The sequence below is a fragment of the Phacochoerus africanus genome, chromosome 4, assembly GCF_016906955.1.
Source record: "Phacochoerus africanus isolate WHEZ1 chromosome 4, ROS_Pafr_v1, whole genome shotgun sequence".
Classification (NCBI taxonomy): domain Eukaryota; kingdom Metazoa; phylum Chordata; class Mammalia; order Artiodactyla; family Suidae; genus Phacochoerus; species Phacochoerus africanus.
In genome coordinates, this window is record NC_062547.1 from 29,840,004 (window position 1) to 29,865,859 (window position 25,856).

Sequence of the window (25,856 nt, forward strand, 5' to 3'; positions counted from 1 at the left end):
CCTCCTACAAGATTTTACACATGGAAATTTCTCTTTTAACACAAAAGGGATTTTCTCTTTCCTTCCCCCACTATTTTTGTGTTTTGTGTGGTTCTTCAATGACATGACTTCTATTTCTGAACTGCTGCTCAAGGAATTTGGACAAGCCTTCAGACTGTAGGACTGCAGGTCTTCTTTCTTTGCTTAAAGAAGGAAGTCTGACTTTGAGGGACAGTGTGGGGCAAAAGGGGCTGTGAGCTCACACCAAGTGGTCCAGTGACTCCACATCAACCCATGTACCTGGCCCTACATCCCTTTAGAAAATGGGAGACCTGTGCTCAGTGATATTTCTCTCCAGTTCACATTACTTCTAGGATGCTGGGCACGGTTCAGATCCAATGAGCCATTCTTAGAAAATGGTTCAGAAATAAGTGAAGCATTTCCTTGTATAAATTACTATAGCCTTGTTCTCACTTCGGCAGCACATATACTAAAATGACTATAGCCTGTGTTACACTGATTTACATTGATTTTCAGCCACCTACTATCTCGTCCCTGTCTTCTTTCTCCAACAGGCTTCTAAGTGTTTCTGGCACTTTGCTAGGTCCAGAGTCAGTGCCTAATAACCTAGTGTTAACTTTGTTTATTCATTCATTCAGCAAGTCTTTATTGAGGGCCTGCCATGAATGAGTAGGCACCTAGTGTACAGCAGTGAGCAAAACACATGTTGATCTAACCCCCACAGGGCATAGCTTCTATGGGAAGGCAGACACAGAACAAGTAAAACACATAAATATGTCATTACAAATTATCACATGTACTAAAAAAAGAAAAAGAGCAGGATGCTGTGGGGAACAATAAAAGAAGATGCCTACTTCACACTATGTAGTCAAGGAAGGACTCCCTGAAGAGATGACATTTAAGCTGAGACGTAAAGAAAGAAGCCAGCCATGAGAAGAATGGGGAAGCATTCCAGGCAGAAGGAACAGCATGTGCAAACGTCCTGCATAGATTGAGCAGGTACAATCCAACTAAGAAGGGCCTGTGTGGGTGAAGCATAGTGAGCAATGCAGGGAGAGGGAGGATAGATGATAGGACAACCGGAGTCATCTAAGGGCTGTAAAGTCTAATTTGAGGACTCTGGATGTTGTCCCATGAGCAATGGGAAGATGTACTGATCCTTACAGAATTGCACGAAGATACTCATTGAACCTCTGGCTAAAATAGGCCTCTTGTCAGCCTTGAGCCAAATTAAGTGAAGTCATGTCTTTTCAGAAAGTTTAGTATGTCTCTTTGGGTATTTTTCAAAGCATTCTATATCCCCTGTATGTATACTACACAATTGGGATAGTATCTGCTTGTGCTCACTTAATGTATTTTGATTTTTAATGATTTCCTATCATTTCAATATGGATGGGCCGTAATGGAGCTAGCCTAGTTCTTATTAGACATGTGGGTCTAATAACGCAATAACAATATTAATGACTCAATGACAAATAAGTTACATAACAATGTATAGAACTTGCACATTGATCTTTCTATACATGTACCTGCTTATCTCCTTAGGGAAAATTCCTAGAGATGAAATTTCTGAGCCAAAAGAAAATATTTACCTTTATGACTGGATCAGAAGTGCCAAGGTGTCAGCCTGAAAACTACCAGTTTACATGCCCATGAGTGATGTGTGGGAGTAGGCATTTCAACAGGGGTACTGTTTCCAAATGGTGTGTCCTGGGCTGCAGAGGGAATGAGGAGTAGGTCCAGTGGGGTTGGCATCTGGGTCTCATAAGGTTTGTGTAGTACAGGTAGGTACACAAACCTTAACCTGAAGAACTCTCAGTTTCTTTAACTAGAAAACAGGGAGATAATAGTATTTGGCCCACAGGACTGATGCAAAGATGAAGAGAAATCATGTATGGAAAACACTTAACAGAGTATCTACACAGAGTAGGCATTTATTATTTCTCCCTGTCTCTTCCCCTCCCTTCCCTCCCTCTCTTCTCTCTCTGTCTCTGTCTCTGTCTCTCTCTCACACACACACACACACACCACATTATGGTGTGAATTTGGATACTTTTTTGAGCAAATGGAAAAATGAAAACTCCTCTCTTTGTTATCACATCTTTGAGGCATGGAATAAAGTGTTTTTCCACTTTCTCCTGGCAAATAAGAGGGTAATCTCCATATTTGAAGGTGACATTTCTCCCCACGTGGATATTTCCTTTCTAAAGAGAAGACAAATCATCTTTGACTATCACTGGGTTTAGAGACTGTTTTGCATTTAACTCTTTCATTATTTACTCATATTAGGAGGCAAAAAAATGTGGCAGGAGAGCAAGAGTCCCTAGAGACCGGGCTTTTGCCACTCACAGGTGGCATGACCTTGGGCCAGTTGCTCCCACTCTCTGCATGTGCACCTCATCACCCCCCCAACCCCCTCCCTGTAACATGAGGTAATGCCACTTCTAAGTGTTGTGAGGGTTAAATGAGATTAACATTAGCAGGGGCACTTAGCCTCTGCTGGGTAGGAGATTAATAAATGTTCAATCCAGATCTCATCTCTAGCTCCCAAGCAATGAATAGTGAGGGTGTGAGCACATCAAACTTCCTACATTAGTGAGAAAAGACAGCTGCTCTTGGGTCTAGCTCAGTCTTATTCCTACAATGATCAATTGCCTCTTCCCTTTCATATGCTGTCTTAAAAAATCACAGTGACCCTGACTTATAACCAAGATAAGGAAACAAGTGATAAAGCCCCCAATGAATCGCCCAATGCATTGCGGGGTTATTTGAATGATTAGGTTGACCTGCCATCTTCCTCCTTCGTCAACCTAGAAAAACACTGAAATGGTCAAGAGGGCCAAGGCAGCCAGTAGCCCAATGAACTGAAGAATGGAAGGAGTACCTGAGTTCATGGTGGTCCTGAAAGAGTGTCAACAAGCTGAAAATCTCTGTTCCTCTAAAATTTGCTGTGAAAAGGTCTATTCATTCCCTTCCATTGGGAGGGATAGCCAGAACCACCTTGGGCATATACTGATTTTATCTGAGGAGGGAGGGTAGGAAACAGCCCAGGTAATCAGAAAAAGTTTGGGAGGATCAGACGATGACTTTTCTTTTTGAGATTTTGAGTCATTTTTTGATTCTTGTTACTTCTTTTTTTTTTTTGTCTTTTGTGTTGTTGTTGTTATTGTTGCTATTTCTTGGGCTGCTCCCGCGGCATATGGAGGTTCCCGGGCTAGGGGTTGAATCGGAGCTGTAGCCACCAGCCTATACCAGAGCCACAGCAACGCGGGATCCGAGCCGCGTCTGCAACCTACACCACAGCTCACGGCAACGCCGGATCGTTAACTCACTGAGCAAGGGCAGGGACCGAACCCGCAACCTCATGGTTCCTAGTCGGATTCGTTAACCACTGCGCCACGACGGGAACTCCTGATTCTTGTTACTTCTTGAAAGCCATTCCTCCTACCCCTATGAACAGGTACAAATCCCCAAATTCCAAGTTAAGACATTAGCTAGAGCATGGGCTTTTTATACCTCAGCCCAGGTTGCTCCACTCCCTCCTGATGTATAGCAGTCATTGTGAACTTCTCTTTTAATCTCCATCAGTGTCAGCTCCATTCTTTTATTTGCTGGAGCCAAAAACCTTGGGGTCCTTCTTCTCCCCTGGCTTTTGTTTTGTTTTGTTTTTCTGACAGCCCTGTCCAATTCACTGGGAAATTCTACTGGTTATATCTTCAAAATATATCCAAGCAAATTTGACCCTGTTTAACTTCTCCCATGGCCACCCCTTGGCTGCAACTGTTTCTCTCCTGATTGTTACAATATCCCCTTCATTGTTTACTCTTGTTTTATCTCTGTCACTTCAGTCAGTTTCCAACACACCAGGAAGGTAAGTCTGTTTAGGCGTACAAGTCAGATCATGTCAGAAACCTCCAGCTACCTTCCATCTCCCTTACTGGGGTCCTTCCTGGGGATTTTTGAGATACAGGCTCTCAGGCCCCATCACCAGCTGCATCTCCTCTGGCTCTCCTCCTCCTTCTCTTCACTTCCACCACCCTGGGCTCTTGGCTGTTTCTGTAATACCATCGCAGGCACACTCCTGACTCAAAGCCTCTGCTCTTGACCTTTCCTCTGCCTGGAAGGTTCTCTCCCCAGGTGCATACCTGGCTGGCACTCATCATTTCTTCGTATCTTTGCTCAACTGTCACCTTCTCAGTGACACCTTCCCTGACCATCCTTTTGAAAAATCGCACGCTTCCCACCCCAGCCTATCCTCCTCTCCCATTTTATGTTTCCTCTATAATGCTCATTGCTGTCTAATGCACTTTACATTTTATTTGCTTATCTGGTTTATCATCTGTCTGCCCAGTGGACTGTGAGCTCCATGAGGACAGGGATTTTGAAGGGTTTTCTGCACCGTGGTAACCCCACTTCCTAAAACAGTGCCTGGCCTATCAAGCTGCACCATCAATATTTAGTTGAATTAAACCTAGACCTGGACCTAAAGCCGGGCTCTCTCACTTAATAGCTGAGTGAGCACAAGCAAGACACTTAATCTCTTTGAATGTGTGAAAAATGTGAGGCTGTGCTTGGCTTACAGTAGATTTTGATAAATATTTATTCCCTCGCCTTCTCCCAGTTTGACCAAAGGCCAAAAGCCTTCCGAGATGCTATAAAAGTGACAGCCAAGTGCAAGGAAATTGGATTTTTTTTTCTTTTTTTGGCCACCCCACAGTATATAGAGTTCCCAGGCCAGGGATCAGATCCAAGCCGTAGTTGTGACTTAAGCCACAGCTATGGCAACTCTGGATTCTTAACCCACTGTGCTGGGCCAGGGATTGAACCTTCATCCCAGCACTCCCAAGATGCCACTGATCCCATTGCACCACAGCAGGAACTCCTGGAATTCTTTTTATCACTTTACTTTTCTTCTCTTTATTCTCCTGTTTACATTTTATCCTCTTTCAATTCCTTGTCCTCTTCCTTGTTCTTACTAAAGCTGCTGAAAAAAAATGCACATCACATGGAAAGAATGGTGGGGGACCCTGAGCTGGCAGTCAAAATTGATAGAACTTAAGAAAGGGACTTGCTTCCTTAATCATCAGCCTGGTACTGGAGTTCCCATCATGGCTCAGTGGTTAACGAACCCCACTAGTATCCATGAGGATGTGGGTTTGATCCCTGGCCTCGCTCATTGGGTTAAGGATCTGGTGTTGCCATGAGCTATGATGTGGGTCACAGATGTGGCTTGGATTCTGTGTTGCTGTGGCTGTGGTGTAGGCTGGCAGCTACAGCTCTGATTAGACCCCTAGCCTGGGAACATACATATGCCACAGGTGCGGCCCTAAAAAGACAAAAGACCAAAACAAACAAACAATCATCAGCCTGGTACACTGCTGATGGGAAACGAGGCCAGGGACAAATACTAGAACCCAAAGCTGTTATAGAGGTTCAGTCCTTGTAGCAAACTTGATAGTTTCTCTGTGCCATTCTGGAGAACACAGGAAAGATATTCAGGAACTGGACAGTATCCAAAAGAGGCTTTTAAAATAATTCAGGTGATTATGAGAAGGAGTTGCTGTGCAAAACCTCCCTCTTTTCTCCTGCCCCACCTCAACACCACTTAGAATTGTGACTCTTGAGCCTGGAGTGGTGAAAATGGAAAAGGAATGATAGAGAGCAAAGCCTTACATCACCCTTGCACACACTTGCATAGGCTCTGTGGCATGCATGGGACATAGATTAACCTGTTCAATCCACAGCTATCCTAGAAGGTAGCTACTATTATGCTCATTTTATGGATGGAGACATTGAGGCACAGAGAGGACAAGTAATTTTCCAAAGGTCAGACAGCTGGGAAATGGCAGAACTGAGATTCACTCCTCAGCAGATGATGAACAAAAAATATGCCTTAACAAGTCTCGGTCATATTGATCACATGAATGTAGACTTGTTCATCAAACTCTAGACCTGCTTATGTGTCCGGATAAGCGGTCACCCTGGGTATTCTGTCTTGGCCCAGCTCTGTTCCGTGCTCTGCAGCTTGGCCACCATTTGGTCTGGCAGCCCAGGTGGGCATGAGCTGACCTGAATAATCATTACTTCTTTTCTGTTCAAATCCTTTGATAGTCCCTTCAAATTTCAGCTCCTCAATGAGACTTTCCCTACTAATGCCATCTGATGATTTATCTTTCTGCTCACTGGTCATCTACCTGTTTGTTGACTATGCCAGCCATTCTGACAGGCAGTTTAACTTTTGTTCAGCACTGTATACAGTCGGTAATTTTTGCTGCCTATTTCCTATAATGTCTTTCCAAGGAGATAGCATGTCCTTCTAGCCAAGGACCGTTTCATGGACTTCCTTCACATTCCTTCTCTCCCTTCATGTGCTAATGTTTTCCCACCAAATGCTTGCTGACTTGAAGATTTTATGATTAATCCATGTGGAGTGGGTTACTGAAAGAAATGCGATGCTGTGGCGACATCTGCAGTATGGTACTTAGGAGCCTGGGTTTGGAGGCTGACAGGTGTGGATTCCCATGCTGGCTCTGCCAGTTCATGGGTGGCCCTCCTGCGTTACCTCCATAACATCTGTTTCCTCATCAGGCGATGAGGGCTGCAATAAGGCTTAGCCCAGAAAAAAAAGTTAGAAAATTCCTTAGGAAGACGTCTGGCACAGAGCAAACCCTCAATGAATAGTAACGATTATTCTTCTTGTCCCCAAGCTTTGAAATTTCTATCAAAGAGAACAATGAACTTTTGGAATATGTTCTCTGATGAATTTATCTGAGATGTCTGGACCATGATCCTGTGCCAGTACAGCATTTCAAATCACCTTATGTTACGGTTGACTGGATTGTGGGGTTTTTAATCCCCTTGAAAGTATGGAATACACCTTATTAAGCAATCTGTACCAAAGATTCTAGGGATAGGCTGAGCGTTTGCATGGAAGTGATAAAGTGAAAGATTTTTTGACTATTTCCAAATTGATACTTTTCTTTTTTTTCTTTTTCTCTTTTCTTTTTCTTTTTTCCCAATTGTTACTTTTCACCTGGCTTTTCTTTGTTTCTTTCCTCCCTCTCTTCCCCTCAAACTTTGAAAGCTTATCATAAAAATGAACAGAAATATCAAGGAAATTTTGTATATACTTTGGTATATATATCATGTAGATATAGATTCTTTCAAATCTACAATATTTAAAACTTGAGTTTACTGTTCTTAGTAAAACATCACTGGTTGATTCTTGCTGGCTCATCCTATAACTTTATAGTCACAACACAAGGCAAAACCTTCTATTAAAACCTTCTACTATTCATTGAGCCTTTCAGATGTGAGTTCTTAGATGCCAAATTACAACTGCTGGAGTTGTAAGTTAACTTTAGACTACTGAGTTCAAAGATCATCTCTCATTGCTTATATTTTTTTTATTTCATTAATTCACATTTATTGAGTTCCTGATATGTGTCAATTATGGATATGAAAAAAATCAGTAAGATACAGGACTTTTCTTCAAGAAACTTACATCTACCTACAGTATGATCTGCTGAATCATAATGATCTATTGTTACAGATTATCTTGACTTCCAAAGATGCATTTGAATACTGTTCTCATTTAAAAACACTGGGGGAGCTCCCATCATGGCTCAGCTGAAGAGAATTTGACTGGCATCCAGGAGGATGCAGGTTTGGATCTCTGGCCTCCCTCATTGCCCCAGCGTTGCTGTGAGCTGTGGTGTAGGTGGCTGACGTGGCTCAGATATGGCCTTGCTGTGGCTGTGGCATAGGCCAGCAGCTACAGCTCTGATTTGACCCCTAGCCTGGGAACCTCCAAATGCCGTGGGTGAGGCCCTAAAAATATAAAAAACAAAACACTGGGCAAGTTTTTAATTTCCTTTAACTTAAGAGGCGTGAGTGTGTGTGTGTGTGTGTGTCAGTACTCATTGCCCCCCAAATAATTTTTCAGTGCTCTAGACAACCTTTAAAAAGAAGTCCAGTCCAATTTATGGTTTGGGAAGATGTGTCTATCTGCCTATAATATGTGTATTACAGTATTACAGGCTAGATTATTAAAATTTCTTAGTTGTTTCCATAATTTTGAAATGCAAAAGTCTTCTCATACCTCTTAAGTATTCTTTTCTAAACTAATCCTTTTGTTCTCAGAAAAATTTTGTAGAATAGATAATAAACTCATAGGAGAATTTAGACTCTTAGTCTCTCAGGTAAATGAAAATATTTTATCCAGCTATGTTATTTACTATTTCATAAATTTTAAATGTTTAATTGTTTTTTGTTTTTCTCAGTGATACATACTCTTTTCAGGTAACGATAATGAAAATTATTTTTCTAAACTCTCTCTTATTTATGTTTTATGGTTTTGTTGCATTATATAGAACAAGATTTCTCAACCCCAACACTATTGATATTTTAGGCTGGATAATTTTTTTGTTGGGGGGCCACCCTGTGCCTCGTAGGGTGTTTAGCAGTGTTCCTGGCCTCCACCCACAACATACCAATAGCACTTCCCATCCCCAAGGTTATGACAACCAAAAATGGCTCCAGACAATGCAAAATGTCCCCTGGAAAGCAAAATTACCACCAGCTGAGAACCACTGGTCTAGAATTTCCAAAAGTATTGTTCAAACATGAACAGTGATATGGGTATCACTAGTTTGCTTCTGATTTTACAGGGAATAATTCTTCTGGTGTTCTTCCATTAAATATACCAGCATAGCATAGGTAGTCTTATGCTGTGAAGGAAATATAATTTTATACGTACTTTAAAATAAATTGTAAATTTGCCCTGAGTATTGATTGACCATAAGGTAGGCTAAATTTCCTATGATCCTATGTTTGTATTACAGCATTATAGGCTAGATTATTAAAATTTCTTAGTTGTTTCCATAATTATCATTATCATTAACTGAAAGAACTAGTACAATTCAGTGTATGCTTTAGGACCAAGGCTGGGTGGGGAGTTGAGTAAGTATGTGCATGTGCGTGTGCGTGTGTGTGTGTGTCAAGGAGTTGGGTAGGGAGTGTTTGTTTTGTAACTCTTGATTCTAGACACTTGACCATAGAAGCATAAGAGAACCTGTGCTAAGAGAACACAGCCAAGGCTTTTGCACAATGAAAGGAAGAAGACCAAAGACTGGATTATTGCTGTAATTGAGAAATAGCCCCTAGGTGTTTTGAGTAGATGAGCTCTTTAGCCACTCCTTTCCAATGATAATTTATAGCTCTTTTTGTTTTTCTGAACTTATTTTATTAGCTTCTGCTTTCAACGTTTCAAATATAATAATGAAGTTGAGAGTCCCTGTTATTAGCTTCCAGTGGCCTTGAGAAGTCAGCTTCTGTGACGGAGGTGATGATGGCAGACTTGGCAAGGAGCTGGGAGGTTCTGTGCAAACCTTCAAAAAAGACTGGAGCGGAGGCCACAGACAGACGGCACAGGTGAGAGGAAGCATAAATTCTACGCCTTAGCTGCTCAGACTCCACTTGGCCTGGAGGGCCTCCCTCTGTGGGGGGCTCAGGGGCCCCCTGGGCTGGCGGATTTATGTCAGCAAGAGCAGCGCAGTAGAAAGAGATTAAGAAGCTTTCAAAGGGTGCAGGAGTGGGCTGCTCCTCCGTCTGAGCACCGGTCTGGGACACAGAGCTCAGTCTGTGCGGACCTGGGCTGGTGCCAGCGAAGGGAGGAGGGCAGGCGTGAGGAATGGAAGGTCACTGGCCAATTGGGTGTTGTGATAATTATATCCTTGTTTCCTTGAAGGTACCAGCGTCCTTGATTTTCCAGCTTCAAAGAGAGCTGCCTCAAGTAGGGGGACGTTCACACCTGCTTTGCCGCAGTGATTTCTGCCTTCCTGGCTGCAGACTCAACAAGAAAACAATAGTTCTGTGGACATTTTCAAGGCCACGTTCATAAAGCAAGCATGAGAAACTTCTCTTCCACCCTTTCTTCCTAAATGAAAATGAAAAGGTTAGTGTACCCTGTGAGAATTCAGCAATGAACCCAATTTAATGGTTTTACCTTAAATTCAGATACTTTGGAGGTGAAGCACTCTAAATCACTATTCCCCCCCACACACACACCTGTCCCGACCTTTATCTTCTCTAATTCTCACCCGTCATCAAAGGGACAATCACAGAAGTCCAGTGATAGCTAGAGGTGTCAGTATACAATACACCTGGAACTTTTTCTTTGTTCTCTTTCTCTATCCCATTCATCTCCAGAGAAGCTGTGCCAATAATAGTTAAGAAGTACAAGCATAGTTCTACCTGCCATATTTTCCTTGTAGCACTTAGATATCCAGGAAACCTTTCAAGAAGGGAGAGAATTACATAGGTTTTTTTGGTTTTTTTTGTTTTGTTTTGTTTTGTTTGTTTGTTTTAAGTAGGACCCGGTTTGTCTATTGGGTGCAATGAATAGGATGTAAAAGTAGTATTTTTTTTTTTTTTTGCTGCCTCCCACCTCAGCTTTCCACTGATCATCTGAACCCTCCCATAATTGAATGTGCAATTTTAAACCCCTACTTTGATAAATAAATTTCTTTTGTTAAAGATGCGATGACTGGTTTCTGGCACTTAAACACCTTCCCAAGCAGTAGACTGGCTACTACACGTTACTCCCTAATCCTAAGCTCTAATGTTTCTTGGTTGTTGCCATCAGCTCTGGAAATCAAACCTTCCTTTTCTAGACAAAAGCAGGCATTAGTCAAAACCTGGAAATTAGAAAGAGGGAAATATTGTCTATTTTTCAAGCTAGTTCTTATTCTGACACTTAGTGATAAATAGTGGTCCCATATACAAAATATTCCATAACTCTTTCTAACTTTTGCTCTGAGATTCTGCTAATACACATTGTCTTTAATGAGTGTTTCTAAAGACTTTAATGAGTCTTTCTTCACTGAAAATGCAGTCTCTCCCCTTCACCCCTCTCTCTGCCTCTGTCTCTCCTTCCCTCTCTCTGCCCCTCTCTTTATCTCCATTGTACTAAGAGTTTTCCACTTCCGAAGATCAGGAGTAATGGCTGTTGTAATACCTGGCGGGAGCAAAAGCTCTGTCCTGCAAAATCTGCTCCAACCCATCTCCTGGGACCCCGGATTCTAAATTCTTGCCTGTGATTTAATAATGAGATCCAATGGGGCAGCCCAGGTGCTGTATCTCATACCCTTGCTGATTGCCCAGGGAACATTTAATCTGTTGACTTTATTCAGTTATGCTAGTCTGGCAAACGAAACTGGAGCTATAAATTATTTAGATGTTTAATTTATTTGATGTAGAAGGAACTCTCCTTTACCTTAGTTATCTAATAGCAGAAGATGAAAATCCACTTTGTTTGCAAATCATAAAAACTTTAACGGACTTGTGCCTTAAAGAGTAAAAGAAACTTCCCTGGCCTTAAATGTATAACAGGGATCCAAACGAGCATTATTAACACATTATCCCCTAAGATAAAAAATATGGTATAAATTTCTTCGGATTAGAAGTAAAATGTGAAACAAATGCCTTCCATTGGATGCTAACAGACAACTAGTCTGAAGTGAAAAGTATAAACTGCCAATGAGGGGTCAGGAGGGGCACAGCAGGGACCTTTGTCACGGGGTCCCTCTCCTCTTGGCCAATAATGTATGGCCATTATAATGACCCAGAGGAAGGAGATATTTTAAATTGTAGGAAATACAATATAACCTACACCCTATTAATACACAAAATTACTACCTAATAGTGAGATAAGTGTCACTGTTCTATTTATTCTTTGACCTTGTACTTAGTACATTTGATTAAAATAGAAACTCAGTACATGTTTCATTAAAATAGAAACAAATAGCAAAAATACATTATCTCATTGAGCAACCACTGTTATATCAGATTAGGTCCCCCTCCTAACTGTTTCATTCATTCTCTTGATGAAAAAGGGTTTATCTGAAGCAAAAATAAACAATCTATAACGACATAAAAATGTAAGCAATAAAGAATACAGAATTCTTAAAAAAAATTTTTTTTTGGTCTTTTTAGGGCCACACCCACGACATAGGGAGGGTCCCAGGCTAGAGGTCAAATCGGAGCTGTAGCCACTGGCCTATGCCATAGCCACAGCAATGCCAGATCTGAGCCGCATCTGTGACCTACACCAAAGCTCACAGTGACACTGGATCCTTAACCCACAAGCAAGGCCAGGGATCAAACCTGCATCTTCATGGAAACTAGTCAGATTTGTTTCTGCTGAGCCATGATGGGAACTCCAGATTTTTCTTTTATAAAGGCTTCGTTTTAAAGGTACTTCTGAAATCAGGTGATGTTACTGGGCTTCTATTTATTATCATCCAAATATTTAAACAATTTTCCTTTCTTAGCAACAGAGTTTTTAGCTAGGAATGCTCTTTCTGCAGCCCAGGAGTCTAGGTTTGAATTATTGACACTTATTAGTTGTGCAAGGTTGGAGCAACATTTAACATCTCTGTGCCTTAGTTGTCTCATCTGTAAATCAGGGATATTATCTTCCTCATAGAGTTAAATGGTAAATACATAAAACATCACCTGACATATAATAAAAGCTTAATAATATTAAATTGTTAATACAAATTATTTACTTTGTGCTTTGGTTTCTTTTCCTCATATTTGTATAATAGACAATTCTATGAGGTAGTTTTCATTTTATTTGATGAAGAGGACTTTTACTCCTGACATAGAGTTAAGCAGACCCAATTCGAACTCAGGTCTGAGTTTCTGTGGCAGGTTCTGACTCCTGGAGCAGGCTGTGAGACAGAGATCTGAGTGCCAGAAGTTCAAGGGGAGTGCTCCAGGGCGACATCTGTGGGCCGAGGGAGAAACTGCACTGTGATACTGCACATGTGGCTGCAGCAAAGGCCATCCTACAGGAGCTGGGGCACTAGCTTGGCCCTTCAGAGTTGGACCCCCACTGGGGGAAGGGCTGTCCACTTAGTGGAACCTGCAGTTCTTGGGTGTAGGCTGCCCGGGACAGGGGTGTTGGTTTGGGCAAAGCTGCTCTCTCTCACCAAAGGCTCTCTCCGGAGTGGGTCTCATCTGAAGAACCATCAGCAGCCAACACTCCCAGCAACTGAGGGCATAAGTACTTTGGTCTCGAGGGGGCAATCTAAGCAGTGGATCACGGGGTCCACATCTCCTCTGTCTCTGGTGGATGTTCAAGGCCATCTCATGGTCCATGGCGGTTGCTTCACGGCCCACTGCTTCTTTTGCCCAGAATCTCTCAGGCCCTCCTCATGTTGGGGAGTCCAGGAATCACATGGACAGACTGTTTCTGTGAACTGCAGAAGGTGCTTGGTGACTTGAAACAGCACAGCTGCTGCTAACCAGCATCAAAACCAAGTAAATAGGCCCTGGCTGCCGTGGTTTATAGTCTCTGTACAGCTGACTATGAGACTGATCATTTAAAAATGCTTAAATAGCTCCAATTTTAAAAATCCAGTGTTCCAGCCATCACTTTTTATGGTGTTTATGTCATGATCCATAGGCTAGAGCCACAGCATTTTAAAACTGGAAGGGGCCTGAGAGATTCTGCTTCATTTGGGTCAAGTTGGCGGGGAGTGATTTAGTCAAGGTCACACAGCAAGTTAACAGTTACACACTACGGGACTGGGACCATAAGCATGAAAATTGATATTCTCAAGTAGAGTCTAGCTGTTCGCCAACTGCAAAGAAATTATAAAAACAAATTCTTGGCTGAAAACTTGAAAGGATAGGTTTGGAATGTTATCTTAATGCACAGTACAATCTTGAAGTTTCTTGTCATAACCTAGATAAAGTACTGTGTTTATATTTTATTCATTTCCATGCAAAATGGCTTCTAAAACTCAATGCCAAGAATGCTCACTGACAAAGTGTGGTTTGCATCTTGTTGTTATATTTTGTTATTTTAATATTTTGTGATTAAAACACTCCTCTACTCCTAGCGCTATAGTTTTTCTGTGTATAATTGATACAATTACATAAATGCTCTATTGTGTTGGCAATCTTTGAAGAACATGTTTTAGAGAGCAGAATCTTATCTTTAAATTACTTGCAGAAAACATATCAGACACACAGAGCTGTCAGGTTTAAAACTGTACCACCAATTTTATGTTAACTTATTATCTCAGTATCCTCTGGCACATGACAACATCCATAACCACGAAGATTAGTGCTCAGCCAAAAAAAAAAAAAAAAAGCTTTTAATTTTTCATTACCTCCTCAGGACACTACCTGGCTGGGATTAGACATTAGACATTTAAAAATCCCATATGATTTCTCAGCTCTTCAGCGATGTTAACCTTTAAATTGCCAACAGAAAACCTACTGGACAGTATTTGACTAGTAAGAATAATGAGTTTAACAGGTGGGCAGCCCCCAACCCACCCAGGGAAAGCAGGGGTATGGCGGGGCTCCAAGGGGCGCTCCTTTTGCCCCCACACCCTCCACCCCCTTGAGCCCTGCTCTCCAGGGAGGAACTTATTAGGTCCCTCTACTCTAAAAAAAGTTCCACTCGTGGATCAGCAGTAATGGACCTGACTGGTGTCCGTGGAGAGTGGGTTCCATCCCTGGCTGTGTTCAGTGGCTTAAGGATCCTGTGTTGCTGTCAGCTGTGTAGTTCGCAGACGCAGCTCGGCTCTGGCAGTTGCTGTGGCTGTGGTATAGGCCAGCAGCTGCAGCTCCAACTGGACCCCTAGCTGGGAACCTCCACGTGTTGCTGGTGTGGCCCTAAAAAGCAAAAAAAAAAAAAAAAAAAAGGTGGGTGACAATTTAGAATTGAGGTTCAGCGCACAGACGGAAAAACCATACTATGTGGGGTCAAAGCCTAACTCCACCAGCTGTATGAATTTGGGCAGATTATTTAAAGATTTCCCTTCTGTAAAATGGGGATAGTATTAGTAGTTGGCTTTTGTTGTTTGTAAGGATAGTATGAGATAATATGCATAAAGTGCTTAGAACAGTGTCTACATCAACAGGTTCAGTTGATGACATTTCATTAGAATCTGCTTTTTAAACTGTAGAGGATTGAGTCTTTACAAGGAAAGTTAAAGATGAAACTTTAAAAAGTTTAGGTACACCTAAGTGATCCTGTTCAATTTTTATTTCTTACAACAGACCTCCTAGGTGAAACAGAATCAGAAGACTATTTAGACCATAAGTTTAAAGATTTATTCCACAACCTGATACACAAAATAAATGACACAATAAATTCCTGATTTTTAACAAAAAGAAATTTGATTCTGCAGATCAAAGAAGCATGTTCTAATAGTGAGATCTAAAAAAATCATTCTTAAGTGGTAGCTCCACCGACGCAGTGACTACCCCAATCTTGTTCACCAGGATATGTCTGGCATTTGCACACTGCCATACAGTAGGAATTTAGTATGTGGAGAATGATTGGCAGGATCCAAGATGTTGACTCCAGGCCTTGGACACTCAAATAAGTCATTGCCTTCTGTAGTATACTTAATCCAACCTTGACAAAATTCCTACTATGTACCAGGTACTGTATTAGGCACTGAGATATAAAAATGAACAAAACACAGTCCTCACTATCTGCAACATGATTAAAAATTTACCCAAGAAGATGGATCTAGACCATCATAGGAGAGACAAGACACCAAGGTGAAGAAAACTTAGAGGCTACTCCAACAGTCCAGGCAACAGTTCAAGAGGGCCAGATCCAGAGGACTGGCAGTGGGGATGGAAAGGAAGGAGTGGATTGAGAGATCTTATGGAGATCGAGGGTACAGAATGTTCTCATTATCCAGATGTGGGGAGCAAAGGAAAAGGGAAGACCCAGAGATCATTTGAAGATTGTAAACACAAAGGATAGGGAGTATAATACTATTAACAGAAATAACAACTATCAGGAAAAGGGCTAGGTTTGCGGGAAAAGATGATAACTTTGGTTGTATACACGTTGAATTTGAGATTCCATGAGTACAGAGTACATCCTGGTGGAAATGTCCAGCAAGAAGTCAGCTATTTGGATACGGAACATGGGGCGGGATGGGAGGGGCAGGGGAGACTCAGAAATCAGAGTGCTTGGTACAGTAGCAAAGCTTTATACCATCTGCAGAGATAACATTGCTGAGAGAAAGAGTGATGAAAAATCTTTCTTAATTGTGTAACGAACATGTGAAAATTACATGATTATCCCCCTAAGAAAGTGAAGCACAAAACTATTCCTCCATGCAAAAGTCTTGTCCTGTCACAATGAATGAAATTCTATCCTTACAGATCCCTCCTTTGCATCTTGGAAGCTATTTGGTCTCCAGTGTCCCCAGTTACAATATAGATGTCCCCACATAATCTTTAGGCCTTGAGCAGACAATACCTTACCTGGAATGGTTTTATCAAGGACTTTCTTGGGTAGCTGATAGAGGTGGAACCCAGAGGCGGCATCAGTTGGGGTGGTGTGGGGGTCAGGGGCTACCCAGAAATCAAAAAGAGGGAGCGGATGCTAATGGACAATGATCTGGTACCAGACAGAAACTTTGAAGCCTTCAAGTCTCTCCTGAGGCCCAGCCATGGAACACACGTGCACATGCATGTGTGCACACCCAAACACATACACTCTTTTACATGTTTACCAAATGTCTACAGCAGGAATTTGATATAAAAAGTTCAGCATGGACAAGTCAGCACTGTTACTTGGTTTCATAGTCATGATATTCGTGTGGCAAGATGGTTGACCGAAATATTAAATTGCTTCCATTTCGAACAGACGTGTAGGCTTTGTAATGCTTTGTCTAGAATTTCAGGGCAGGGTGAAAAATCGGATGCAGCCTCTCCTGGTCAAAGTTTTGCACTTTGGCTTTCATTGCCAGGGAACACTAAAAAAAGGATTAAGATGGGAAACATTATGTCATGTGCTTTTATCACAATTTTAAAAATCTCAATTGAATTAAATATAAACGATTTTGTTCTGAGGATTCTGGTGTATTTATAACAAGAAGTAAACATAGCATTTTCTTTTTAAAAAATTTTGCACTGAGAGACTATGAGGGGTGTTCTGGAGAGAGAGGGCAGAGGGAGGATGCCTCTGAGAAGTGATAAGTCTGGGAGAAGAGATGTCTTGTCAGGAAAGATTATAGAGTCATCCAGAGGGGACCTACCACTGCCTCCTGGCTGTGCCTGAATGGGCAGCATCTATCTAGTGGGGAGGGGCTGCACCTTCCCACAGAGGCCTCATGCCAGTCTCACCAGTGTGCCTCCTGGGCCTCAGATGAGAAACAGAAATGCCTGCTCAGCCTGAAACAGAGGACATGGATTTGACCTCTTTTGGATATCACTACTTATCAGTTTCTAAAGCAGCCCTTGGCATGTGGTAGGTGTTCAATAAATATTTGTTAGTTAAGTGAATGATAATGATAAGGCAGGACCTTGGTGTTCTACAAGACCTCTGGACTTCCGCATGAGCCTATGGGTTGGAGAGAAGGAGGTGGTTGGTTACCTTTCTCACAAGCATGGCAGGATGGGGACGTGGAGTCAGAATTAGGTTGATTTAAGGAAAATAATAGTGACGTCTTGCACACTTATTAGGCAACTTTTTTTTTTTTCTTTTTAGGGCCACACTTGTGGCATGTGGAAGTTCCCAGGCTAGGGGTCAACTCAGAGCTACTGCAGCTGGCCTGCACCACAGCCACAGCAACTCAGGATCCAAGCCACATCTGCAACCTACATCACAGCTCACAGCAATACCAGATCCTTAACCCACTGAGCAAGGCCAGGGATCGAGCCTGTGTCCTCATGGATACTAGCCAGATTCATTTCTGCTGTGCCACAGTGGGAATTCCCAAGGCAACTTTTTTAAACTATTTCCCTGCATCCTTTATAATGTGTTATGTAATACACTGTACTTACAAGTATAAATTATTTGCAAATAAACAGTAGATATTTATTTACTACTGAGTAAAGAATTTTTAGCATGTTACTCATGAACAGGGTAAGAGCAGTAATTCTCAAGGTAGAGCTACAAAAGCTTCAGCCTTGGGTGTGAGTAGAGTCTACAGTAACCTACAGGATGCCCCACTTGCCTTACCAGGGTTTTGAGGCCTCAGGCTGCAGTGGAGAGGGTTAGAGAGTGGACATAGAAGCCTTGGGTTCTACTCTTAGCCTGGCCACCACATGGTCTCAGGTAAGTCCTTCAATCTCTTCTGTAAAACAAGTGTTGGTTTAAATGGTCCCTAAGACAGGGCTGGAGTTCAGCCTGGGTGCACTGGGTCTGGCCATCCCAAGTCATCTCCAACTGGTCAGGTATCTACTATAGACAGGTTCAATATTTTGAATGGTCTCTTCCATGTGAGGACAAGGCTCTTGCGGTCTACAGCAGACAGAGGTGATCTGGCTTCTTATAAACAGAAGAATCACAGGAACTCATCTATAGCATTAGCTTATCCTGATTATAAATATTACTCCTGATGACTCCAGGAGCAATTGCTCTGTGCCATAGAAAACCAACTTCTTGGAGGTTCCTTGTGGCACAGTGGGTTAAGGATCTGGCATTGTTACTGTGCATACTGCAGATGCAACCAAAAAAAAAAAAGAAACTTCTCATCACAGACTCTGTGCTCTAATTTTCCATTTTCCAGCCTCCTCTAAGGCTTTTTCTCCCTTTACTGTAAAGTGGTATTTCCCCTGGCTTTAAAACATGCGGACATCTTCCCCATAGATGTGTAAAAATAAATAACAGGAGTTTTGAGCCCAAAGTATCTGAGGTTCCTTTGTGGTGCCGCACTGTTGCTCCTTGAGAGAAAATAAAACACAAAGAGAAGGTGCAGCTGTAGCCAGGGAACCAAGCAGTTGTGTTTTCTTATTGCAATACCGTTGCCAATATTGCTTCCTCTGCCTGGAAAGTCCATTCTATATCTTTCTTCTGGAAAGCTTCTACCCATCATTCAATGCACCAACCTATGGTTATTTTACTTCCATAATACTTGTATGTCCCAATGCTATAGAACTTAGCACTTTGTGGAGTTCCCATTGTGGCTCCGCGGTAACAAACTTACTACTCTTCACGAGGACTCAGGTTCAATCCTGGCCTTGCTCAGTGGGTTAAGGATCTGGCGTTGCCGTGAGCTGTGGTGTAGGTCGCAGACATGGCTTGGATCCTGCATTGCTGTGGCTGTGGTGTAGGCCAGCAGCTGTAGCTCTGATTTAACCCCTAGTCTGGAAACTTCCATATACCATGGGTGCAGCCCTAGAGAGACAAAAAAAAAAAAAAACAAAAAACCCAAACAACAAAAACTTTAGCACTTGTAATATAAGTATCACTTATAAGTCTACTTCCCAACTAGAACTCCATAAGGGCAGGAATTGGGTTTTGCTCTCTCTGTGCCTCATTGCCCAGCACAACTCCTGGCATAGAGAAGTCAGGTGTGCTGGAAATGTCAATCATGTCCTAAATAACACTAAGCCCCGCCTCTCACCTCCTCCCCTTAACCGGCATGACTAAGTAAACCAGGGGTGCACATGTGACCTTTGATCTGGACAAGTCAAATTTCCCCACAAAAACTTGAACTTAGAATCTTAAAGCTCAGGAGTCAGAACGTATGACCCCTGGAAGGTCACATAAAACTGACCTCCCAAGTCTGACATTGGGATAAGAATTTGGGTGGTCATTTGAGGAAGCACAGTGAGGGTAGGAAAGGGACACAGAGAAGGGAGAAAAGCTAATGACAGGTGCATTAATGAGCAGGTTACTGCCTTGGGAAATTGTGGCTTGGTCCCCATTTGAGATCCTCTGAGGAATCAGATGAGACATGCCTCGGAGTTGTTCTCTGGAAGATGGGAGGCTGGGGTGTTTAGTCAGTGATTCTTGACTTCCACCGTGCGGGGCTGCATGTGCCTGCAGCTCAGCAAGCTTCTGTTCAGGAAGAAGCTCTCAGAGTAGTAGAGAGACCTGGATGCTTGAGGTAGGGAGTTGCCAGCCTCTGGGAGACCATCTACCACACTGTTGCAGGTGAACTCCACAGTGGGTCAGAGAATTCGGGAAGGCCATCAAGATCTCTCACCATCACCCAAAGCCAAACAGAGCCTATGTGATGGGGCCACAGGAACCAAGAGCCTGCAGAAGCAGCTGATCTGCAGAGGGGAGAGTGTGGCAGAGAAGCAGAGGGCACAGGCAGCACAGACACAGACCCAGCAGAGGCCTGGCATCCCACCCCTTCCACTTAGCAGCAGCCTGGAAGAGCCCACCTGGCACAGTCCCCACAGAGATGTGACCAGGCTTTGACACTGGCAATCACTCTTCCATTCTCTTGCCATAAATTCTTCCAGCTCCTGTTCATACATTTGTTGGTCAATCCTTCTGAGCTGTACTGACCTATATGAGGCCCTACATAATGTCAACAGACTCCCACCTCTCCCTGTGGGCCGGCTGAGCTAGACCTTCTGCTGCTTCATCCAATGTCTTACAGAATCTACAGCCTCTGAAGAACCTGTATTTAACATCTAGCGTGATAATCCCCTCTTATTTCTTTACAGTAGGGCCAGGATTATCATCCATGCTACTTTGGCCGGTCAGTCTGAGTTAAACTGCTTGCCAGAACAAAAAAGCAATGGCAGAAAGGGAGCCCAGAGCAAAATAAACAACATATATGCCAGGACACGTTCACCTCAGCTCATTGACTAGAAGCAGTGCTGTTCGTGAAGAACAGTCAGCATAGCTTCTTTCTTCTAGTTCTCACTGGCTGACGGCAACTGATGACTCTCAGATACTGGGGAGAAACTGTATACACGCCCACAGGAATTTCATTTTGAAAAGTATCTCAGGTATAAGGAGTGTTAAAATGAATCGGTTTTGAGGGCAGTAATACTGAATATTAAAAGTATTTCCTGGTAGTTGATCTAAGAGGTTACATTCTATCAAAAGTAAATCTCTTTTACTTAAATTAGCTTGAAAGACTTGCCATTGCTGTGCCACCAGACAATCCTATGCAAATAGCATGATGCCTGTGTTAGTCAGTGTTCTCCAGAGAGAACCGAAGAGATGTATGTATATTTGTAGAGAAAGAGTGTAAGGAGTTGGCTCACATGACTGTGGAGGCTAGCAAGTTCAAAACCTGCAGGAATAGTAGGCTATAGTCTGGAGACCCAGGGAAAAGGTGCAGTTTAAATCCAAAGGCATTCTGGTGGCAGAATGTCCTCTTCCTTGGAATAAGTCAGTGTTTTTTCTGTTGAAGCCTTCAACTCATCGGCAGAAACCCATATTTATAAAGGGTTATCTGCTTTACTCAAAGTCAGCTGATTTAAGCGTTAATCTCAACAAACTCAATACCTTCACAGAAACATCTAGAATAATGTTTGACCAAATATTTGGCACTGTGGCCTAACCAAATTGGCATAGGAAATTAACCATCACATCTCCCATCTCTGACTCTTAGCAGTGGCTGCCTTGAGGATCAGGTTGCAAAGGATTCTGAAGCCACAGCCAGACTGAACAGAAAAGCACACTCTTATGAACTAGTCATGTCTGCTCTGAGCACAGAAGGGAGGAAAGTTTGTGTCACATATTTCCTGTTCCTCCAATAGAAGTTTGGTTTGTGTTCATTGAATGAACAAGTGACAAATCTTGCCCATTTTGCCATTAAACCCATGACTAGCCTTGATTCAAGATAGATTTGTATTGAATTGTTTGACATCAACCAGGAAAACTGAACAAATTATCATGCTTCCTGTGTATATGCACTAGAGGGCTCCCAGCAGCTTCATGCCTCATTATCAATGATCCCAAACTAGAAATAACTGGATTTTTCATCAACAGCACATGAGTAAATTAAAATTTTGTGCTGTAATAAACATGAACTGCAACTATTACAACTAGATGACTCTTAAAAACATGAGATTGAGCCAAAGAAGCCAGACACAAGAGAACAAGGCATTCATTCCATGTATATAATGGAATTTGTGTAATTCCATTTATATAATCTTCATACATAAAATTAAACTATATTCTATATATAGATACACACTTAGGTGCTGAATAATTGTTTAAAAAAGCAAAGAAGTGATTTGATTATATCTGTGACTGTGGTTACCTCTAAGAGCATGAGAAATGCTATGATCGGGGGGGAGAATTTGCAGCGTTAAACTTCTTGACTTGGGTATTAACTCTAAAACTAAATGTTAAACTGCTTTTTTTTTCTGTATGAGTGTTAAACTTCACAATCAAAAAATTTAAAACTTGTTCCTAGTGAATTCCCACTGTGGCACAGTGGCTTGTTGCTGCAGTTGTAGTGTAGGTCCCAGCTGAGGCTTGGATTCAGTACCTAGCCCCGGAACTTTCATATGCCATGAGTGTGGCTATAAAAAGAAAAAAAAATTGTTTACCTAAGGTCTCCTTATGCCAATTCCTGGAAAAAAAAAAAAGAAAGAAAGAAAGAAAACAGTAGATGTAGAATTAAAGAAACCTCTGCTAAAATTAATCAGCACAGATCTGTAGGGGGCACTCTCACCTCCGCCATGTACCCTCAACTACTCCAAACAGGAAGAGAGGACCACTCAGGACATGTGCGATCTCTCCCACATCTGCCACAGGAAAGTTTTGCCTACTCCACTATCCAGCAGGAAGGGGAACACTTCTCTCCCTGAAGGATAGCCCAGCCAATTGGAGACTGTAGCAGCCCAACCAATGACAAGCTTCCAGACCCTGGACTCCCAGCTTCTCCAATGGCTCCTTGGTTATTACAGACCCTCCCAACTCTCCCCCTTTCCCTATAAAAGGTTTCCCTTCTTTGTTCCTTGGATTTGCCTACAGTCCACCATTATTCGGTATCCTGAGTTGCAATTCCTCTGGCTATTACTGAATAAGCTCACTTTAGCTGATAAAATAAATGGCGCTATTGTGTTATTAAAGCTGATGCAGAGAGCCGGGAGAAATGCTGACCCAAACTCCATTCAGCCTGTGGCCAAAAGGGCCAGAGCATTCACTCTCCAAACTACTTCCCCACTATTGTCTTCTTTGGACCCTTTTCTGTTTTGCTTCTTCCCTCAGAACAAACGTTAGTAGTGATTAGATTTACAATATAACAAATTTAACAGTTGAAAGCCCTAAAATTCATCCTCAGCAAAACTTGCAAAGCAGCTGCAAAAAAGATGAATGTCACTCATGGGATCAAAAGGCTAGAAGGATCTCGTGGAAAAGTTCAGCAGTGTGTGCAAGCAGAGCCTATTCTAAGCAGAAGGCTCTGTTAGGGGATAGTGCCCCTCTGTATCACTATGAGCTGGAAGTGCCTGGGTTAACTGGCCTTTGGAAGGTGGCCGGTTCTCATGCAGAAATCCTGTACAAAGAGCAGGTTCTCATGGTCTGCTTTCCAGGATCCTAGGCTTAAAATTCAGAATTCAGCTTTAAGAGAGTTAGAGAAAAGGCAAAGTGATTTTAAGGGCAGGTGCTGGAGGTTTACTTTTTCCTCTTTGCATAGCTTTTAGTGCTCAGAAATTTGTAGTTAAATATGCTTTCTTCCCTCTGGAAAACAGATTTCCCCTCTCTCTCACCTCTGCCTGGGGAATAACAAATTTCATATGGAAACCTGAAAACCCAAAGTGAAATATGCAAGGCTTCAGACACCTCGTGTCGGACTGGCTGTCACAGACCTTGGTTTGGGTCAGGCTGTTTAAGTTTCTTTGGAACAAGCATTTATCTACTGCAGGGTCATTTTATAGATCCATTAAATCTACATTTTCTCTTGGGCTCCTTTCTGCAGCTCCCCTCAACCCTGCTCTAGTCACACACACTAAAAACCCCCTTAAGCCCCAGAAATAAATCTCTATAAACTGCCAAGCATTCAATCAGGCTTTTACTATATCTCTTTGCAATTAGAATAAATTTACTGCTCAGAGAGATGGGGGGAAATATGCAAGGTACTCCTTGGATAAATATACCACAGTGAGAAAAGTAGAGGCTCTGTAAAAATTATCTCTGTGAATTCAACAAGAATCAAGGTCACTGGAGCTGCTACATACCAGGGAATGTTAATTAATGGGCCTGCAGCTGGTGGTACCACTTGGCTGCTCTGCTCCAGCTGCTTGCTCCATATTTCTCTCATTTGTAGGACCATTCTTGGATCAAATCCCATCTCTTTTTTTTTCTCCAAGTACAAAAAGTACATAAGTCTACCCTGGAAAAATGCCAGCGGTTCAGAGAACTAAGCAAAGAGTTGTTTCTTAGCTATTTTTATCTCCTCTTTAAAGAAAGGTCACTCTATCACCTCTGGAGCAGGATTACTTATAATCAGCGATCAAGCTGTGGCCTGAGGTCACCATTCTGGCACTATCCACAGGGAGATGTCCTGAAGTCAGAGAGCAAAGACAACACTTGTAAGTTCCCCTCGAACAAAATCAGAGGCACCTGAAAAGATGCACCCATCTCTCTTCACCACACAGTGGTCATTTTAAGTCAGGGTGAAGGCAAGGTAAAAAATGCAGCCAAAGGAATGACTCAGTAGGTTAAAGATCCGGCTGTTGTCACTACAGTGGTTGGGGTTGCTGCTGTTGTGTGGGTGTGGCTTGATCCTTAGCCCTGGAAACTTTCTCATGCTGCAGGTGTGACAAAAAAAAAAAAGAGAGAGAGAGAGATGGAGAAAATGTTAACACGGGTTAAACTTAAAAAAAAAGAAGAAGAAGAAGAAAAAGGAAAGCAAAGAAAGAGGGAAAGAAAATGCATCTCAGCATCTCTGAGATGAAGCAGAAGGGGGAAAGAAACAGAAGAAAAAGAAGAGTCTTGACAGAAAGCATTTCTAGGGTAGTTTATCCCATTTCAATCTGCTGGGAAGCATAAAATAAGACCCAGCATGTAAACCACTTACCACACCTAGCTGGGACCCAGGCAGCTATTGCTAATTAAAATAAAATTCCTGAATGGAAGTAGAAGAGAAGTCTTCAACACAGGCCCTTCCTGAACTGCCTTGGGACTGTATTTAGGCAGTGCGCTGCTCTGGTCGAACCCAGACTTCGGGAGTCAGAAAGAGATGAGCTTTGTGTCCTTGTTCAAGCACTTAAGTAGCTGTGTATCACTTTGCTGCTTAACTAGCTCTTTAGACCTCAACTTTTTCATCTGTATCATGGGTCTAATAATAGTATCTGCCTCAAGGGTACCAAGCAGATTTAATGAAATATAGCATGTGGGACCATTGGCACAGTGCTTGGTACATGATTAATCTCAATAAATACTCATTGTTGTAATTGGGGCTCTTATTGTTTTCATAGGTCAGCAAGGGAAGAATCAATAAAAGTATTTCAAAAAAACAGTTTGCGGCTCTGGGCAGATGAAGAGGCTTAAGAGTAGTTTTTCCAAAGCAGTGATTCCACTTGCCTCTGCTGCAGTAGGGCTTGTTTTTCTTCTCATTTGGAAACTTTCTTTCCTTCAATGTAACATAGTGAAGGGACTGGGCGTTCTTCCCACAATGACAGACATGCAAATCTCGCCCAGAAATAACAGGGAAAATGCCTGACTCTACTTCTTTAGGAAATTCTCTAGGTAGTGATTAGCCATAAACTCCAGGCTCAGGGCCCTGGGGATGGCTGCACCCACCCTGCCCCACACCCACCCCCCAAGACAAGCAGGCTGTCTTCCACCCAGGCCAGTTCCTTTATGGGGGAGACCGAGCTTTACTGAGCCCCCTTTAAAGGAAAAAAGAACGTTCTAAAGAATTGGGAAATGTTCTCCATTACTTCTTCCAAAGTGTAAAATGATATTTGGGCCTTTTAAAAGACTTGGGAAATTTTCTGAAATTAAGGAATATGGATTTAAAAGAAGCCTTGGGGGATTAGATTTTCCTTCTCTTTGAAGCATTTGAAACAACTTTAATCTGCTTTCAGAGTGCTATGCAATTTGGCATAGTATGCTGGTAGAGTGCTGTCGCCTTCTTCCTGGAACTGATACTTTT

At 42.3% G+C, this 25,856-nt stretch overlaps 1 long non-coding RNA gene across 7 annotated transcripts in view; it reads right to left on the reverse strand.

Annotated features, from left to right (window-relative positions):
- Window positions 1-25,856, reverse strand: part of LOC125125266 (uncharacterized) — a 100,798-nt gene that overhangs the window by 38,380 nt on the left and 36,562 nt on the right. For 4 of the 7 annotated variants that reach the window (XR_007134389.1, XR_007134388.1, XR_007134394.1 and 1 more), the window contains one exon: window positions 9,222-9,937. The exons of 2 other annotated variants lie outside the window; for them this stretch is intronic. This is a non-coding gene — a long non-coding RNA (uncharacterized LOC125125266). Of the gene's footprint in view, window positions 1-9,221; window positions 9,938-15,123; window positions 16,806-25,856 lie in introns of those variants that run through there. One more of the 7 variants, XR_007134390.1, reaches the window with a different exon arrangement.